The sequence below is a fragment of the Bombina bombina genome, chromosome 4, assembly GCF_027579735.1.
Source record: "Bombina bombina isolate aBomBom1 chromosome 4, aBomBom1.pri, whole genome shotgun sequence".
In the NCBI taxonomy this organism is placed as follows: Eukaryota; Metazoa; Chordata; class Amphibia; order Anura; family Bombinatoridae; genus Bombina; species Bombina bombina.
In genome coordinates, this window is record NC_069502.1 from 521,713,870 (window position 1) to 521,728,204 (window position 14,335).

Genomic DNA, 14,335 nt, shown 5'->3' on the forward strand with positions numbered 1-14,335 from the left:
CTCCTATCGTCCCTGATATGTTGACGACTAACTCCCGAAGGAAGACAGAGCCTCACGGCCTTCACTTCCTAATGAAGCGACCAAACCTGCCACAAGAACCGGACGAAGTCCAGAAAGTCTCGACCCAAAGGAAGAGAACCTCTAAAAGGTATAAGTCCTATAAGGACACTTCTAAAGAGACCATGAAAGGCAAAACCGTAAGAACGGCGGTATGAAGGACCTAAATCCTCCAAGCCTCCAACCCACAATGGGAAGGAACATTCTAGTTCCCGAAAAATTCGGAAACGACTGAGCATGTCTCCGCGGAACTCAACGGAGTCCCGGCCCACTAGATTAAAAGGTGAATGAGGACTGAACCAATCCCCCATGCCCCTAAGCAACCATGGACCCTCAAGTCCTCACAACATGAGCTTTAAACCAAATAAAAATCATCCTCACTGGATGAAAATAAAACATAAGGCAACCCGTAGGTTATCGCCCAGGAAGAACAGACAGACCCGCAGGACCAGCCCAACAGGGGTCCGATACTTCCAAGCTCAGAACTGCAAAAGGATACACAAATAACAAAGACTATAAGATTACTTCATCCCCTTATGCCTATGTATGCAAGCCAGCAGCAGAGTAAGACTGAGAATCCCCAGCAATGCCAAAAACGTGCCTTAGTAGGACACGAAGGCGTGCCAGTCTATAACGAAAGGTGCAACATACCTCCGACGGGACAAAAGGAAACACCGGCCCCCGAAGGTTGACCCCCTGAGGCCTCAGGGGCAGTTGCTCCCCTGGAAGGCTGAACTGGACCAGGCGATCCCACGCCTGACGAGCCCCGGTTAACGAAACACGGACAATATCGTAAGCACACTCCCGGGAGGTGCAGATGCGCCAGCGCCAAAGATATGGCCATGCGGAAACGTGTCGTAACCTCCATTGGGAACAGGCCACACTCCCTAGAAAGGATAAGTAGCGTTCGAGTTACCTGCATGCGTAGTAAGAGTTGATGGTAGGAAACTCGTCTTGTGAGAAATAGAATCCCCAGAGACGGATGGCTCAGTGGGACCCGATTCCCCGATCCCGAGGAACAGAGCACTCTTAAACGGCATTCGGAACATAACTGATGGGCATGTATCACCCAGGCCAATTCATATTCTTCACAAGAAGTAGAGTCTGAATCAGAGATATCCGTCTCCAAGAATCCTCCATAACTGGGACACTGCCACCTCCAGAGAACCAGACACCAGCGGACCAGGATTTCTCCGTCGCCACGCGGTCAGGAAAATGGAAATGGGGTCACAAGGTAAACCGTGCAGTTCATGCAAAAGCGCGCCCGACCGAAAAGGCTGCGTCACTAGACATATGCCGTTATGTTCCAAAATAGCCATGAGCCAAAGCAACACTACACAGTAGCAGACAGAATCACATAACAAACATGATTATAAACCCCCCTGTTCAATAATCCCCCTCAGGAGATATTAACCCTTGATTCCTAGATACAAAAAGGAGCCTCAATGAGACCCTATGTTAAAGTTATCTCCGAAAGGTTGTAGCCCCTCTCGGGTAAACAGTTGAAGTTACAATACATCCATGATGAAAGTAAAATGAAACGATCTTACCGGAATCTACGCCGTGGAACAGGAACACGGCCCTTCAAGTGTGACAGATAGTAGCGTTGCATCTGCCATGGACTTGAGAGAAAAAAGCAGGCAGCGAAACTCGTCAACGCTGATTGCTTGTGGAGCTGTTAATATGAGTCGGGATAGTTTCGCAGAAAGACTCTCCCTGCATCTCCAGACTCTAACTTTCACCCATGCTCTCACTGAGATGCTGACAGGACTACTGAAAACTCCAGTCCCATGCCGAAGAGTGCTACCCTCCATAAGAGACTATCGAAAACTTCTGACACTTCTCTGCCAACCTCCTGGGATGAAAGGCATAGAATGACTGAGGAACAAGGGAAGTGGGAGGAGTATTTAAGCCTTTGGCTGGGGTGTCTTTGCCTCCTCCTGGTGGCCAGGTTTTAAATGAAGAAAACAAATATTGGCTTTCCGATTACAGTGCTGTGCTATTTTTCTGAGGGTATTCTGTAAGCAAAACTATTAAAAATTATATAAAAACTACCTTTACCTTGCATGTATACCCTGTATTATGACATGCAATATTGCCTAAATGATATGCCATTTTGTTCCATCCCCAAACTGTCCCATTTTACGGATGCAGTTTGAATAAAGGGTTTTCTACCTGTATATAGTTCTCCACAAATTATGATGTGGCAGATACTTACAGGTGAGAAATGTAGTCTAGGTTTTCCCCACAGTATAAACCTCACTCATCTGCAGCTGATAATTAGCAATAGGTTTCTGTTAAATAATGTTTGTTGAGGTTGATAAACAGAACGTGTGAGAGAGACAGAAAAACATACTAATGATGAGCTGCCTAAAGCAGTGTTTTTCAACCAGTGTGCCATGGCACACTAGTGTGCCGTGAGAGATCCTCAGGTGTGCCACGGCAGACTGACAACAGTGTGACATAATTTTTAAACTTTGCTTGTTTTTTACTCCCAGTGCAGGGGTAGTTTGTAGGAGGCATGGCATAACAGCACAATACATACAGTATGTGTGTGTTTGTGTGTATGTGTATATATATATGCTGTATTAGGCTACAATGTGTGATTTTTTAAAAATTTTGGGATGGTGGTGTGGATTTTTTAATGTAAAAAAGTGTGCCACAGCAAAAAAAAGGTTAAAAATCACTGGCCTAAAGGGTTATAGGCCTGTAAGTTATTCTATTTTGTTTTTAAGACTGTAGTTTGTGAGTGGACAAGCCACCCAACTTAGGGCTCGTTTCCATTGAGGTGCTAATTTGTGGAAACCGGTGATAAAATAATTTCTCTCTTATTGTACATCTGCAACTTTGACTTAATAAAGCTTGTTTATGTAAAAAAAAAATATAATAATTTATCTCTATTAACGTCTATGGGATTTTTCAAGTTACCACCAGTTTCCACACTTTACCACCTCAATGGAAACTACCCCTTAGACTTTAATTTACCGTTTAGTAATAGCAATGGAGCAACACTGTTTTTGCTTTATTCATTGATAATGTCCCTAAAAACAGGGACTAAGACAGCGCTAGATTTAATACCTATTACCTATGAAACAAAAATATTTTTTCAATAAATACATATTTAATAAAAATTACTAAATAATACTTGCACTATTAAAGCCACAAATGATTGAGGATTACGAAGCAGTATGAAACTTTAGTCATAAAACCGCAAGTATTCTTTTGTATTTTTTATCTGTACCATCTTGGAATTGTTTTATTAAATACTTATAGAATAACAATTTTGTTTCATATTTAATCTAGCGATGTTCTTGTCGCTGTTTTCAGGGCAATTTTCAAAGTTATTTAGGTTGTTTAAAGAAAGCTGCTTACTAGTATAATATAATTGTATATTATATAATGTTTTATTTTTTTATTTTATTTTTATTAAGTTATAATACTCAAGTATCAGCTCTGAAAGAGGGACATTGTGGTTGATATTTGCTACATATTAGGCGCTCTCTTAAAAGTATCATAATGTTTGCTTTTATTCATGTTTACATACTATTCCTGCAAGTTGTCTGAAAAATAAACAGGTCCAGGCTTTTAAACCTAAACCGGTGTGTGATGTAAATACTGCTATGAAAAAAAAGTGTGTTTATGCTGATCCAGAGGAAAACTGTCAAACAGAGGGGTATTTATGTCACTATCTATCCATCTATCTACCTACATAGCTATCGGACATAGAATTATTGTATAAACCATTAGCACATCTAGGCAAGTATCACCGCTTGCTTTTCCCCAGAAGTATTCTAAATACATTGCTACCAATGCACCAGAGAAATCTGGGTAAGGTATGCAAATTAGAGATACAATCAGAAGCGTAACTAGTAACCAAATGTGCTTCTGAATTTTAAAAGATTTGTCACCCCTTGTTTATGAAATAATTTCACCCACTAGATTGACTATTTATCTTCAATTCATCTCCCTATGCTCATCAGCTGAAAAACAAAATATTAATTGGATTCAAACATTGAAAAAAACATGTATTTTGTTTCTTTATGGTTATTTTATTCCTAATCATCTAACTGTGTTCATTACTATTTTGGATGTAAAAGCAATAAACATCAATGTAAAACAAAATTTATGCTTACCTGATAAATTTATTTCTTGACACAGTGAGTCCACGGATCATTATCAATTACTGTTGGGAATATCCCTCCTGGCCAGAAGGAGGAGGCAAAGAGCACCACAGCAGAGCTGATAAGTATCACTTCCCTTCCCACAAACCCCAGTCATTCGACCGAAGAAAAGGAGAGAAAGGAAATAACACAAGGTGCCTGAGGTTTATATAAAAAAACCCTGTCTGAAAAAAGGGAAGGCCGTGGACTGACAGTGTCAAGAAATAAATAAATTTATCAGGTAAGCATAAATTTTGATTTCTTTCTAATGACACGGTGAGTCCATGGATCATCATCAATTACTGTTGGAAATCAATACCCAAGCTATAGGACACAGATGATATGGGAGGGCAAGACAGGTAACCTAAACAGAAGGTACCACTGCCTGAAGAACCTTTCTCCCAAAAGAAACCTCAGCCGAGGCAAAAGTATCGAATTTATAGCATTTACAAAAAGAGTGCAAAGAAGACCAAGTCGCAGCCTTACAGATCTGTCCAACAGAGGCCTCACTCTTGGAGGCCCAAGAAAAAAACACCGCCCTGGTGGAATGAGCTGTAAATCTCTCAGGAGGCTGCAGTCCAGCAGTCTCATATGGCAAAACAAAAAATAATACTTTTTAACCAGAAAGAAGAAAAATGTCAGTAGCTTTCTGACCTTAACTTTTCCAGAAAGCAAACATACAAAGCAAAGGACTGAGGAAAGTCCTTGTAGCCTGCAAAAAGAACTTAAGAGAACACACAACATCTAAGTTGTGTAAAAAACATTCCTTATGAAAAGGATGATAAGGAAAAACAATTTCCTGAGTAATATTCCAGTCCGAAACGACCTTAGGAAGAAACCAAACTTGGTACGGGGAACTGCCTTATCTGAAGAACAATTAGATAAGGAGAATCACACTGCAAGCTGAGAGTTCAGAACTCTCCGAGCAGAAGAATAGCAGAAAGAAACAACACCTTCCAAGATAAAAAACTTAATATCTACGGAATGCATAGGCTCAAACAGAGCCTCTTGTAAAACCTTAAGAACAAGGTTAAGACTCCAAGGTGGAGCCACTGAAATAAACACAGGCCTGATTCTGACCATGACCTGACAAAAGATTGTACCTCCGGCACGCCCGCCAGAAACCTGCGTAGCAGATGGAAAGAGCAGAAATCTGACCCTTCAGGGTACTGACAGATAACCCCTTCTCAAGGCCATCCTGGAGAAAGGATATAATTGGAATCCTTTAGACACATGAAAGCTATCTACACCATATCTTATGGTAAATCTGTAACAGGCTTACGAGCCTGAACCATGGTCTCGATAACCGATTTGGAAAATCCACGCTTGTCAAGAGTTCAATCTCCAAGCAGACAGCTTCAGAGAAACAATACTCGGATAAAGGAAGGGCCCCTGAAGCAGAAGGTCCTTCCTGAGAAATAGTCTCCACTAGGTAGAGACAACATTTCTACTAGATCTGCATACCAGCTCTTGCGAGGCCATGCAGGAGCTATAAGAATCACCAATGCTCTCTCCTGTTTGATCCGAGCGATGACTCAAGGACGGAGAGCAAACGGAGGAAACAGACATGCCAACTGGAAGTTCCAAGGAACTGCCAAAGCATCTATCAGAAAGGCTAGAGGGTCTCTCAACCTCAAAATACTTACTTACCTAGAGAACACTTCCGGATGGAGTTCCCACTCCCCGGAATGAATAATCTATCTGTTCAGGAATCCACTCCCAAAGTCCACCCCTGGGATGTGGATGGCAGAAAACAATTGTAAGCCTCCACCCACTGCTAGCTACCTCTTACAAGCAAAGGCATTCCGGTTCCTCCCTGGTGGATGGTAAGCCACAGAGAATAGGCCCAACCAGAACCGCAAATGCCAATTGAGGATTGAAAATCGCTCTCCGCTCCAAGAAATTTATGAGGGGAGCTGACTCCTAACGAATTATGAAAAACAGTAAGCAGAGCCCAAGAACGGCTTAGAAATTTTATTACATAAAACAGTACAATGAAACATAAGCACTTACATTAAAATTTAGAATACTCAGCATCCATTTGCAATGAATGTCCTTAATGTACCGTGTAAACTGCACGACTAGTCCCACTAGCAGCCCGACATCCAAGATCTTGCATGGCGCCAACCTCCAGAGAAGTGGCGTCTGACGTCACGACCGGCAAAGTAGCTGAAGCGTCCCCCAGCAAACAAGTGGTTCTCAGTACAAGCCGTCCACAGAACATATGGGATAGATCCCTACGCGTTTTATCTTTTTCAAGGGCAATAGTATGAATTAACATAGGTATCGGTCTCAATTTATATCCAAAGGAACAGCGGTCTCCAGTGGGTAAACCCTGACACAGTATCCACATACACCCCTCAGAGACCGCCAATTCCACAGCTACTTCAAGACTCCTAAATACATTATTGACATAATTTGATGGAGACAAATACAAAAATTCTAAAAATATTTTTAAAAACTATAAAAAGCCAGTAAAAGCAATATACCCATCCTGTATACATATCACATATTACACTAATAATAATATATAACATAGAAACATGACAAATGAAAATAAAAATTGGTGAATTAATTAATAAAATAAAATGAATTGATAAAATAAAAAAGAAATGAATGTAAATATATTTTTGTAAAACTTGATAATACCATGAGACCATTACTAAATAATATAAATGTACAAATGCATATACATATAGGCTGCAAGATCCAAGTCGACATTCAGAACTCTGGGGTCTAGAGAAACAATTTTGTAAATCCAGAAGGTCTCCTGCTGTCTCAAAGCCAGTAGCCTATTATGTATATTTGAAGGGATCCAATCTTTAACATTATCTTTTAAGGATGAAGGATTACAGTTGTGTACTTTACAAAAGTGGTTAGGAACACTATGTTTAATAGGTTTTTCATTAGCTATTTTAATATTATATATATGTTCATTTACTCTTGTTCTTATCTTCCTCTTCATGCGCCCCACATATAACAGGCCACACCCACACGTGAGTAGGTATACCACAAAGGTGGAATCACAGGTGGTCATGTATTTAATGTCAAATTCAATTGACCCATCCCAATTAGTAAACTTAGGGGATTTGTCTACGTGACTACACATATTACACACTGTCTTCCTACAGGCGTATGTTCCTTTTAAAGCAGTGAGCCAATTAGATTGACTTGTTACTGATAAAGGATCCCTCAATTTGCTTGGTGCCAATAATTTTTTAAGATTTGTTTCCTTTTCTGAAGGTTATCAGGGGATTTTCTGTCAATTGAACTCCTAAAATGGGGTCTGTTTTCAAAATACCCCAATGCTTCTTGAAAATCTTTTTAATTGTGGCAGCCCCTTGGTTGTAAGTAGTAATAAATCTAGGTGTATCATTATCCTGATTTTGTTTTAATCCTTGCTCTCTGCTTTTTATATTATTATTTTTAAGAAGACAATTTCTATTTGTATTTATAGCTCTACTTTTCGGATTCTCCAAAAGTTCAGGCTTATATCCTTTTTCATGGAATTTTTTATCAAAAATAGTTGCTTCTTTGTGAAAATTCGGCATATGTGTGCAATTTCTACACATGTGGAGATATTGCCCATATGGGATATTTGATATCCAACTTGGTTTATGTCCACTAGTGGCTTCTATATAGCTATTTCTCTCAGTTGGTTTCTTATAATTGGTGACAGCGATAAGATTATTCTCATCTTTATAGAGAACCAAATCGATGAATTCAATCATATTTTGGGAGTATTTTCCCGTAAATTTAAGATTGTGCTCATTATTATCCATATATGTCATGAATTTATTGATACTATTCTCATCTCCTTTCCACAAAATAATTACATCATCGATATAATGATGGAATTTAATCATATTTTCATAGAATGGATTATTGTACCAAATATATTTTTATTTTCATAGTCATTGACATAAAGATTAGCGTATGAGGGCGCAAAAGTTGTCCCCATTGCAGTCCCCTTAATTTGTCTATAGGATTTCTTTTTGAACACAAAATAGTTGTGTTCTAAAATAAACAGTATGTATTCTATAATAAAATCACTGTGGGCAATTGGAATATTCCATCTTTGAAGTTTTGCATCTACTGCCCTGCTCCCACGATCATGGGGAATGCAGGTATAAAGCGACGTGACATCGCAAGTAATCCACCAAAAATCAGATTTCCAATACACTCCCTCAAAGGTAGTAATTACTTGAGTACTATCTCTTAGGTAGGCCCTGGTTTTCTGTACAACCAGCTGTAAATAAAAGTCCACATAATGGGATAAGCGGTCACATAAAGAATCAATCCCAGAAACAATGGGCCTACCTGGAGGGTTCAGGGGGTCTTTATGGACTTTTGGTAGATGATAAAAAACTGAAGTCCTGGGGGAAGTTTCAAGAAGAAATTGATACTCTTCATTAGATATAATATATTTATCCTTTGCTTTACATAGCATGTTTTTAAGATCCCTCACATATTTGATGGTTGGGTCCCCATCCAGCACACTGAATGACAATATTCTTATTGTCAATTAATTTCTTGAGGGACTTACGTTCTAAAGTACTAAGATTATAAACATATTTATTCATAAGTTGTTTATTTTGTCTAAAAGCTTTATCTAAATCATCCATAACTAGTTTAGAAAATATAGGTATTTGATCCCCCTGAGCCCCTATAGGGTAGAAACTCGGATAATTTGTTGTTCTTCATCATAAATAGAAATATTATTAAGATCTTCTATTGTAATGGGTTCAGTAGATATTTCTTGGTATTCTGTTTTAGCAATAATCCCTTCTAGGTCACGTAAAATCTTAAGGGTGTCCAGATCTTTATATTCAATGTATTCAGGGTTATAATTAGTTCTATTACAGGGATTTTTTTACTAAAATAACGTTTTAAGGTAAGTTTGCGTACATACTTTTGTACATCTATAAATACTTTAAATTTTGCGCCTAAAACAGCCCAAATAAATTTGAACCTTTGCTTAATAACTTAATATCAGTATTATCCAAATGGACACTAGATAAATTAAACACAGAGGACCTAGCTTCCTTTAATACCTGGGTCTTCTGTCTAACTGCCTGCACTCTCTGTCCTGCTCGTATTCCTCTTCTGGTTCTTGTTCTAATGATCTTTTCCATGAGGGTAGACTCTTTTCTTCCACGTTATTCCTCCTTACTTCTAAAGTTCTCTGGTCCTTTTTTGGGTCTCTTCGTATATGGTGGCCCTCTAGACCTGTTTACTTCTAAAAAATGATTCCTATTCATACTATTATTTTCATTCTCATTCTTATCATGCCATTTTGGTCTTGCACCTTGACCTTCCCATTCTCCTCCATGATCAGGAAAACGTTCTGATTCTTGTGAGAGGACCTCAAACCTATTGTGATGTGCATAGTCATTGTGAACAATATCCTTTGAAAAACTAACATGTTTATATTCCTTTTCTCTGTGTTGGTTGGGCCCTTTCCCTCCATATGTTTCTGTTTTCCCTCTATTTCCCCCATAGTTATTATTGTATCCATTATGTCTATAGGGATGATGAAAATTACGAGGTGATTTATTATACATTATAGGGTCCAGAATTTTGATGATTCTGATTTTTTTAAAAAGGTCTTTGTTGTTCTTTTGCTTGCACAGGATGTTTTGAGTGGGTATTATCCCTACCATAATGGTTACTATTCAAACATGTCCCCTGATAATTTGGAGTAAACTTATTAGAAATATTAGGTTCATTGGCATGAATATTCTCATTTTTCTTTGATGGAGTTTTACTATTAAACTTTGTATTTTTGTCTTTAAAAGTATAGACTTTGTCATCTCTAAAGTCAGCCAAATCTCTGTTAAGTTTAAATAATTTTTTAAATTGTAATTCTTTTTTCAGATTGGTGATCCTCAGTTGGATATTATTATTTCTTGTAACCAATTTCTCAACAGATTTATAAGGCTGAACTTTTGAAATCACATCATCAATCTCAACTTTGTTTTCCTAATTTATATTCACGATATTTAATGAGAATTTTAATTAATTTAATAGAACACTCATGTAGCGCACTTTCCCATTCAGAAATATACTCAACTTCTTCTAAATCAAAAGATGGATATTTAAATAGCCTAAGTCCCCTTGGGACAACATTGTGTAAAATGTAATTGTCTAATAGGATTAGATCTTGCCAATCCTTTGTGTCCTGTTGTAAAAGTTTCTCTAATTTCCTGAATAATTCATTTGGGTCAGAGTTAGATACAATAGTATCAGAATCTGTTAAGCAGATTACAATCTCTCTGCCTATTCTATCTTGCTATATTATTACCAAAATTTTCATTAGGGTTTTCAGCCATACACAAGAAAACAGAAAAACATAAATTATGCATACCTGATAATTTCATTTTCATCGAGGGGAAGAGAGTCCACGGCTTCATTCATTACTGTTGGGAATTAAGAACCTGGCCACCAGGAGGAGGCAAAGACACCCCAGCCAAAGGCTTAAATACCTCCCCCTCATCCCCCAGCCATTCTGCCGAAGAAACCAGGAACAGTAGAAGAAATATCAGGGTATAAATGGTGCCAGAAGAGTATTAAATTTAGGTCCGCCCATCTGAGATACGGGCGGGAGCCGTGGACTCTCCTTCCCTCGATGGAAATTAAATTATCAGGTAAGCATAATTTATGTTTTCCATCTAAAGGGGAGGAGAGTCCACAGCTTCATTCATTACTGTTGGGAACATATACCCATGCTCTAGAGGACACTGAATGAAACCGGGAGGGTAAAAATGTGAACCCTAATCAGAGGGCACCACAGCCTGGAAAAACCTTTCTCCCAAAAACAGCTTCCGCAGAAGCAAAAACGTCAAACTTGTAAAATTTTGTAAAAGTGTGTAAGGAGGACCAGGTAGCCGCCTTAGAAATTTGCTCCATAGAGGCCTCATTCTTGAAGGCCCAAGAGGAAGCCACAGCTCTAGTTGAATGAGCCGTGATCCTCTGAGAAGGCTTATGTCCCACTGTCTCATAAACCAAGCAAATCATACCCCTCAACCAAAAAAACTAAGAAGTATCAGAGGCCCTTTGCCCCTTGCGCTTCCCAGAATACACCATAAAAAGAGATGTAGACTGTCTGAAATCCTTGGTAGCCTGAAGCTAAAACTTCAGGGCACGAACCACACCCATGTTATGAAGTAACCTCTCCTTTGAAGAAGAAGGGTTAGGACACAAAGAAGGAACAATTATTTCCTGATTGATGTTAAGGTTAGACACCACCTTGGGGAGAAACCCCAACCCAGTGGGCAGTACAGCCTTATCCGCATGAAACACCAGATAAGGAGGGTCAAATTGCAAGGCAGCAAGCTCAGATACTCTGCGTGCTGATGCAATAGCCAACAGGAAAAGAACCTTCCAGGACAGAACCTTAATGTCTATGGAATGCATAGGTTCAAACGGAACCTTCTGCAAAACCTTAAGTACTAAGTTTAAGCTCCAAGGCGTAGCCGACTGCCTAAAGACAGGTCTGATTCTAGACAGAGCCTGAACAAAAGATTTAGATGTCAGGGAGCTTAGCGAGTCTCCTATGCAACAAGACTGATAATGCCAAAATCTGTCCCTTTAAGGAACTAGCTGCAAGACCCTTCTCCAAGCCATCCTGGAGAAAGGACAGAATCCTGGCTACCTTCACCTTATGCCAAGGATATCCATGCTTCTCACACTAGGACTAGTAAGTCCTCCACACCTTATGGTAGATGCGACGAGTGACTGGCTTCCTTGCCTGAATTAGAGTATCAATCACACTTTCAGAAAAGCCTCTCTTGGTTAAGACTAGGCGTTCAATCTCCACGCAGTCAGCCTTAGAGAATCTAGATTTTGATGCTGAAAAGGGCTCTGTGACAGCAGATCCCTGTGACAGGGTAACCTCTACGGCAGAGAGGATGACATCCCCACCAGATCCGCAAGCCACGTCCTCCGCGGCCACGAAGGAATGGCCGAGGCCCGCTCCTTGTTTGATGTGTGCCACTATGCGAGGTAGAAGTGGTAACAGAGGAAAAATGTAAGCTAGGCTGAATCCCCAAGGAACCACTAAGGCATCTATCAGTTCTACTTGGGGATCCCTGGACCTCGACCCGTATCAAGGTAGTTTGCAATCTCCGCAAACAATTTGGGGTGAAGAGACCATTCCCCCGGATGGAAGGACTGTCTGCTGAGAAAGTCCGCTTCCCAGTTGTCCACAACCGGGATGTGAATCGTTGAGAGCGAGCAGTCGTGGGACTCCGCCCACTCAAGAATCCGAGACACCTCCCTCATCACAAGGGAGCTCCTCGTACCCCCCTGATAGTTGATGTAAGCCACAGAGGTAATGTTGTTGGTCTGGAATCTGATAAAACTGACCAACCCCAGCGAAGGCCAAGCCTTCAGAGCATTGTAGATTGCTCGTAGTTCTAGGATGTTGATTGGAAGGAGAGACTCCTCCCTGGATCACTTTCCCTGTGCCATCCTGGCACCCCAAACAGCTCCCCATCCTGACAGACTGGCGTCTGTGGTCACAATCTACCAGGACGGTCTCAAGAAGGATGTCCCCATGGACAGTTGCTCCGGACGAATCCACCAAGAGAGGAAGTTTCGAGTCTGAGCATCCAGGGATATCAGCTGTGATAGATCTGAATGATCGCTGTTCCACTGTCTCAACATGCACAATTGAAGAGATCGGAGGTGGAACCTGGCGAATAGGATGATATCTATGCTTGACACCATGAGACCTATCACCTCCATACATTGAGCCACCAATGGGCTTGAGCAGGACTGAAGGGCAAGACAGGTGGACGCAAGCTTCCTGCGCCGCTGATCTGTGAGAAATATCTTTATGGACATAGAGTCTATTATCGTGCCCAGGAACTCCACCCAGTTGCTGGGAACCAGGGAACTCTTTCCTGAGTTGATCTTCCAACCGTGAGATTGGAGCAGAAGAAGAAGAGCCCTCGAATGATCCTCTGCGAGGCTGAGCGACGGCGCCTGAATCAGGATGTAGTCCAGGTAAGGTGCCACCGCAATGCCCCTGGATCTGGCTACTGCAAGCTGCGCCCCAGAACCTTTGTAAAGACTCTCGGGGCCGTCACCAGACCAAAAGGAAGGGCCACAAACTGGAAGTGTTGGTCCAGAAATGCAAATAGATAATCCCTTTATTACCCATTCCCCAATTTTGCATAACCAACACAGTTATAATTATACATGTTTTACCTCTGTAATTACCTTGTATCTAAGCCTCAGCAAACTGCCCCCTTATTTCAGTTCTTTTGACAGACTTGCATTTTAGCCAATCAGAGCTGTCTCCATGGTAAATTCACGTGCATGAGCTCAATGTTATCTATATGAAACACGTGAACTAATGCCCTCTAGTGGTGAAAAACTATCAAAATGCATTTAGATTAGAGGAGGCCTTCAAGGTCTAAGAAATTAGCATATGAACCTCCTAGGTTTAGCTTTCAACTAAGAATACCAAAAGAACAAAGCAAAATTGGTGAAAATTGGAAAGTTGTTTAAAATTGCATGCCCTATTTGAATCATGAAAGTTTTTTTTTGGACTTGACTGTCCCTTTAATCTTCTCCTGTATCTCGTCGATGGATGTGTCCCCCACGACCATTTCACACAGGGATTCACACCAATATGTCACAACTCCAGCAACCGCCGCTGCTGGCTGAAAAACAAACCCTGTGTGCTGAAACATCTTTCTCAACATGTTTTCCAGCTTTTTATCAATGGGCTCTTTAAACGACGAACTATCCTCGAGGGGAATAGTCGTCCTCTTCGCGAGCGTAGAAATGGCCCCATCCACCTTAGGGATGGTCCCCCACAGCTCAAGCTGAGAGTCCGGAATGGGGAACAGCTTTTTAAAAGAAGAAGAAGGGGAAAAGGGCGACCCTAACCCATTCATTCTCAATAATATTTGCCATCTTAACAGGAACCGGGAAAGACTGAGGCACTACCCTGTCCTCGTATACCTTATCAAGCTTAGGAATCGCAGGTTCCTCCGGAATCTTAGGTTCCGGAACCTCTAGAGTAGCAAGCACCTGCTGTAGCAGAAAGCGCAGATTCTCCATCCTAAACCTATAACCAGGCTCCTCCGCCGCCGAAAGTTTAGATG

The 14,335-nt window shown here is 40.6% G+C and overlaps 1 protein-coding gene across 2 annotated transcripts in view; it reads right to left on the reverse strand.

The window, feature by feature from the left end:
- Positions 1-14,335, reverse strand: part of CGAS (cyclic GMP-AMP synthase) — a 273,184-nt gene that overhangs the window by 79,941 nt on the left and 178,908 nt on the right. The window lies entirely within an intron of this gene.